This window comes from Bos taurus, chromosome 20 (assembly GCF_002263795.3).
Source record: "Bos taurus isolate L1 Dominette 01449 registration number 42190680 breed Hereford chromosome 20, ARS-UCD2.0, whole genome shotgun sequence".
Classification (NCBI taxonomy): Eukaryota; Metazoa; Chordata; class Mammalia; order Artiodactyla; family Bovidae; genus Bos; species Bos taurus.
Window position 1 is genome coordinate 52,932,451 of NC_037347.1, and position 6,000 is coordinate 52,938,450.

Below are 6,000 nucleotides of genomic sequence, written 5' to 3' on the forward strand. Positions count from 1 at the left end.
TTACCACTAGAGCCACCTGGGAAATCTGATTCAGCTTTATGTATACGTATATCTCCTCCCTTTTGGACCTCCCTTCCACTGCTGCCCCATCTCACCTTTCCAGGTCACCATAGAGCAACTAACTGAGCTCCCTTTTCTATACAGCAGCTTCTCACTCACTATCTATTTTTCACATAGTAGTGTATATATGGAGAAGGCAATGGCACCCCACTCCAGTACTCTTGCCTAGACAATCCCATGGACAGAAGAGCCTGGTAGGCTGCAGTCCATGGGGTCTCAAAGAGTCAGACACAACTGAGTGACTTCACTTTCACTTTTCACTTTCATGCATTGGAGAAGGAAATGGCAACCCACTCCAGTGTTCTTGCCTGGAGAATCCCAGGGACGGGGGAGCCTGGTGGGCTGCCGTCTATGGGGTTGCGCAGAGTTCGACACAACTGAAGCAACTTAGCAGCAGCAGCAGCAGCAGCAGGGTATATATGTCAATCCCAATCTCCCTGTACATCCTGGCCCCCCCTCGTCCCACCCCTCATGTTTACATGTCTACATGTCTGTTCTCTACCTCTGAGTCTCTATCCCTGCCCTGAAGATAGGTTTACCTATACCATTGTCTAAATACCATAAGAAAACTAAAAATAGAACTACCATATGACCCAGAAATCTGACTCCTGGGCATATACCCTGAGAAAACCATAATTCAAAAAGGCACATGCACCCCAATGTTCATTGTAGCACTACAGTGTATCACAATAGCCAGGAAATGGAAGCAACCTATTGACAGATGAATGAATAAGGAAGCTGTAATACATATATAAATTTATTTTTGTCAAACATTAATGTTCAGATTTCACATAACAGTGCTTCCCTCTAATGCCATTCTATTTGTGCATTAATATTGTTAAAACTGTTATCAAATTCCTATTGATAATAGTTATATAATATATACTATGAGAAATATGAATCACTATGGAAATAAGATCTATATAAAGATGGGTATGCATATTTTATAGATACGTATATAGAATGTCTATTCACAATCATTGTCCAATACTCAGTATTTGTGAGACATTAGATTGAGAATTGAAGCATGTGTGCTGATGTCCAGACCTTCAATTCTATTTTTTTTTAGAAGAAAAATGCTCTTAATTGATTCTTCCTTTCGCAGTAGATTTCTCTGGAGCATACAATGCTGTTTGATGACATTTTACCCATGGTAGAACTTCTTTTAAAGTTGGGGTCAGTTCTCTTAACTGTCACGGCTTTATCAGCTGAGTTAATGTAATATTTTATGTTTTTTGCTGTCATTTCAATGACTGTTGTAGAATCTTCCCAGTACTAGATTACATCTTTAGAAACCACTTTATTTGCTCATTCATGAGAAGCATGTCCTCGTCCATTAAATTTTATCAGAGATTGCAGCAGTTCAGTCACATCTTCAGGCTCCACGTCTGATTCTAGTTATCTTGCTATTTCCAGCACATCCGGAATTTCTCCATTGAAGTCTTGAATCCCTCAAAGGCATCCAAGAGAGTTGGAATCATCTTCTTTAAAAGCCCTGTTAATTTTGATATTTTGACTTCTCCACATGACTCACAAGTGATATTAATGGCATCTAGAGTGATGAATTCTTTCTGGAAAGTTTTCAATTGACTTCTGAGATCCATCAAAGAAGTCCATTTCTATGGCAGCTATAATCTTGCAAAATGTATTTCTTAAAAAGTAAGTCTTGAAAGTCAAAATTGCTCCTTGATCAATGGGTTTCAGAATAGATATGAGTTAGCAGATGTGGGGGCTTCCCTGGTAGCTCAGCTGGTAAAGAATCTGCCTGCAATGCAGGAGACCCTAGTCTGACTCCTGGGTTGGGACAATCCCTTGGCGAAGGGATAGGCTACCCACTCCAGTATTCTTGGGCTTGCTTGGTGACTCAGACAGTAAAGAATTTGCCTGCAATACAGGAGACCTGTGTTGGATCCCTGGGTTGGGAAGGTCCCTGGAGAAGGGCATGGCAACCCACTCCAGTATTCTTGCCTTGAGAATCCCCATGGACAGAGGAGCTTGGTGGGCTACAGTCAATGAGGTCACAAAGAGTTGGACACAACTGAGCACACAGCAGGTATGAAAGCAACGATCTCACTGCACATCTCCATCAGAGCTCTTGAGCACCCAAACGCACTGCCAATGGGCTGTAATACTTTGAAAGAGATCCTTTTTTCTGAGCAATAGGTCACAACAGTGGGTTTAAAATAATCAGTAAACCACATTATAGGTCAATGTGCTGTCATTCAAGCATTGTTGTTTCATGTATAGAACACAAGTGGAGTAGATTTAGCATAATTCTTAAAGGCCCTAGGGTTTTTGGAATGAATGATACATGAGAACAGGTTTCTACTTAAAGTCTCCAGTAATAATGACACCTAAAAAAGGGAGTCAGCCTATTCTTGGAAGCTTAGAAAACAAGTACTGACTTCTCCTCTCTAGCTATTAAAGTCCTAGATGACATTTTCTTCCAATAGAATGCTGTTTTGTCTACATTTAAAAACGCATATATATGGAATTTATCCATTCATCTGCTGATGGACATCTAGGTTGCTTCCATGGGGCTGGTGCACTGGGACGACCCAGAGGGATGGTATGGGGAGGGAGGAGGGAGGAGGGTTCAGGATGGGGAACACGTGTATACCTGTGGCAAATTCATGTTGATATATGGCAAAACCAATACAATATTATAAAGTTAAAAAATAAAATAAAAAAAAAATAAAATCTGTTGTTTAGTGTAACCATCCATGTTCATTAATTATCTTAGCTAGATAATCTTAACAATTTAGGTTCAGCTTCTACATCAGCATTTGTGGCTTCATCTTGCATTTTCTTTAAAAAAAAAAAAAAATGACTTCTTTTCTTAAACCTCATGAACCAACCCCTGCCAGTTTCAGACTTTTCCTTTGCAGTTTCTGCTGTCAGCCTTCATAGAATTAGAGAGCTAAAGCCTTTCTCTGAGTTAGGCATTGGCTGGAAGGAATGTTGTGGCTTATTTGATCTGCTATCCAGACCAGTAAAATTATTTCCATCTCAGCAATAGGTGTGGTTCTTTAAAAGTTCTGTTAATGTTGGTGTTCTGACCTCTTTCCATGAATCACAGTGTCATTAATGGCATCTAGAATGATGAATTCTTTCTTGAAGATTTTCAATTGACTTTCAGTTTTCTTATCATTTATGTGTTCCCTGGAGTAACACTGTTAATTTCCTCCAAGAATTTTTCCTTTGCATTCATAACTTGACTGCTTGGCATTAAGAGGCCTAGCTTTGGGCCTGGCTTGTCTTTCTATATGCTTTTCCTCACTAAGCTTATTTCTAGCTTTTGATTTACAGTGAGAACCATGCAATTCTTCCTTTCTTGAATACTCAAAAGCCATTGCAGGGTTATTAATTGGCCTCATTTCAATATTGTTGTGTCTGAAGGGTTAGGAGGGCCTGAGGAGAAGGAGAGAGTGAGGAAGATGCCAGTTTGTAGAGTTGCCAGAACACACCATTAATGGATTAAATTTGCCATCTTTCATGGCTGCCCTAAAACAATTACAGCAATAACATCAAAGATCACCTATCATGGATCACCATAACAAACCAACAAAAAAGAAAAGAAAATGTTTGAAATACAGCAAAAATTACCAAAATGTGATACAAAGACAGGAAATAAATAAGTCCTATTGGAAAAATGGTGCCCATTAACTTTCTGGACACAGGCTTGCCACAGAAGTTCAATTTGTAAAAACTGCAAAATCTGTGAAATGAAACAAAACAAAACACAATGAAATGAGGTATGCCTGTGATAAATCAATAAATAAATATCCCCTGACTCCAATGGACCCAACCTCTTTATTTGGGGAGAATAGAACAAGAAAATAGAATCTTGAAAGGCATTGGGAAAACTGAGTCCTGCCCTCAGTACCATCAACTATGAGTTGTATCACCTTTGTGAAGTTAGATAATATTATCGGAATCTTAGTGTCCTTACCTGCAAAAAAGAAACGGGAATGCCTAATTGAGGATGTTATTAGAGATTATTTTTCAAGTTCCTGATACAATACTTGCCACAGAGCAGTAACTCAATCCTGCTCCCTATTGTGTTACAAATGATGGCCACACAGAGTGATGGACAGGGTAATGTAACCAGTGCTTCAGAAATTGAGAAAGGGAAACTTATTTCTGACAAGGCTGAAGAAGGATCTGTTTTAAATTAGCTCGAGTTTGGAAGGAGGACCTTTTAGGCAGAGACACCTATTTTGCACCTGTCTGTACCCAGAAGTCAGGTACAGATGCTGGGAGGCAGGGGGACCACTGGAGAAGGCAGAGGCTGGTACCAGGGGAAGTATCTTCAAAGCTATTTTTGTCCTCAGATCTATATTTCTAATTTCTTACCAGGCATTTTTTTATTGACTGTCTCACAGACACTTCAAATTCAATATGCCTGAGAAGAAAGTCACTCTTTTCTCCCAATACATACACCCCTTCTTTACTCCTTGCCAATGGTGTATCCATCCTCTTAATTGAAGTTGAAAAAAAAAAAAAGGATTCATCTTCAGTGTGTAACTTTCTCATACAGTTTGATGCCACATATTATCATAGGGAGAGGAAAAGGAAACAATTAAAATTTGCTATTTGGATAAGCTTGAGTAAGAGGAATGGAAAGGAGGATAATTTTGTAGCTGAGTATTTAGTTCAGATGCTTCCCTGGTGCTATATGTATATTATCTTTGATTACTCTTTCCTCTTACTATTTCTCATCTAAAAGCTCTTTCTTATTGTTTCCAAACCCAATTAACATGAGAAATTGTGCTTCATTATACTATGTGTTCTGTTTGTTTGATTATGCGTTTGTTTTGCTGTAAGTAGATTGAATATTATGAGCTATATATATAGCTCTCAAAAGTAAGTTGTGTCTGTAGACCAAACAAGAACATTCATGTTAATGTAAATGTTTATGTTTTTTTGTGTAACAATTATGTTCCATGACATTATTTGAAAATTTACTTTGTGAAAGGAACACCTGGGTATATTTTTCTCATTTATTATATTATCAAATATGCACACGTGGCTTTGGCATGCATTTAAACAGTGATTTATTTCCCTCATATCATTGATTTGCAGTCAATTAAAGTTGTCTTGAAGCTGTATTTCTGTGTACTAAGTGATTTGCTAGTGTTTATTCTTCTTCTAGTTTATTTATTCTAGTAATATTCATTGAGCGTATAGTAGAAGCTGTGTTTTAATTTTTTCACATTTAAACTAGTTTGTTCACAAGGTAAATAATCTACAACAATGCACTTTAAAATAATTTGTCAAGGCTTGGTTAGATGCAAGAAAACAATATGCTGATAGACTTGATAATGAGCGAGACAATATAGATTCAGTATTAAAAACCAAAATATACCCAGTTAGGTCATTGTTTTCAATGTATTTGCCTTTCCAACAAGCTTTATGAAGTTAACATAAATCAAGGTGATATAGTTACCTATTCTCAGTACATGAAAGAAAAAAATTTCCAGATTAATTCATATACCTAGAGAGATCAACTTTCGCTTACCTGATGCAGAGCCAACTCGCTGGAAAAGACCCTGATGCTGGGAACAATTAAGGGCAGGAGGAAAAGGGACCAACAGAGGATGAGTTGATTGGTGTCACCACTGACTCAATGGACATGTGTTTGAGCAAACTCCAGGAGATAGTGAAGGACAGAGAAGCCTGGCATGCTGCAGTTTATGGGGTCATAAAGAGTTGGACAGAACTTAGCAACTGAGCAACAACAATTAAGACAAACACCCTCAGTATCCTTACTTATAATTCTCAAGGTTCCAATAAGAGCATATATTAAATCTATGAACAGTTAGCTTAATATCTTACCAAATAGTTATGGAAATACAGGTTTCACCTGCTATTTGAAAGCAGAGTGTTTCTATGAACATTTTTCAATCTGAAAATACAGTGAATCGATTTTTCAATTTT

General features: G+C 37.9%; 1 long non-coding RNA gene across 1 annotated transcript in view; it reads right to left on the reverse strand.

Moving 5' to 3' along the window:
• Window positions 1-5,749, reverse strand: part of LOC132343245 (uncharacterized) — a 30,636-nt gene extending 24,887 nt beyond the window's left edge. The window contains exon 1 of the long non-coding RNA XR_009491979.1: window positions 5,582-5,749. This is a non-coding gene — a long non-coding RNA (uncharacterized lncRNA). The remainder of the gene's footprint in view (window positions 1-5,581) is intronic.
• Between the last annotated feature and the right edge of the window lie 251 nt (window positions 5,750-6,000).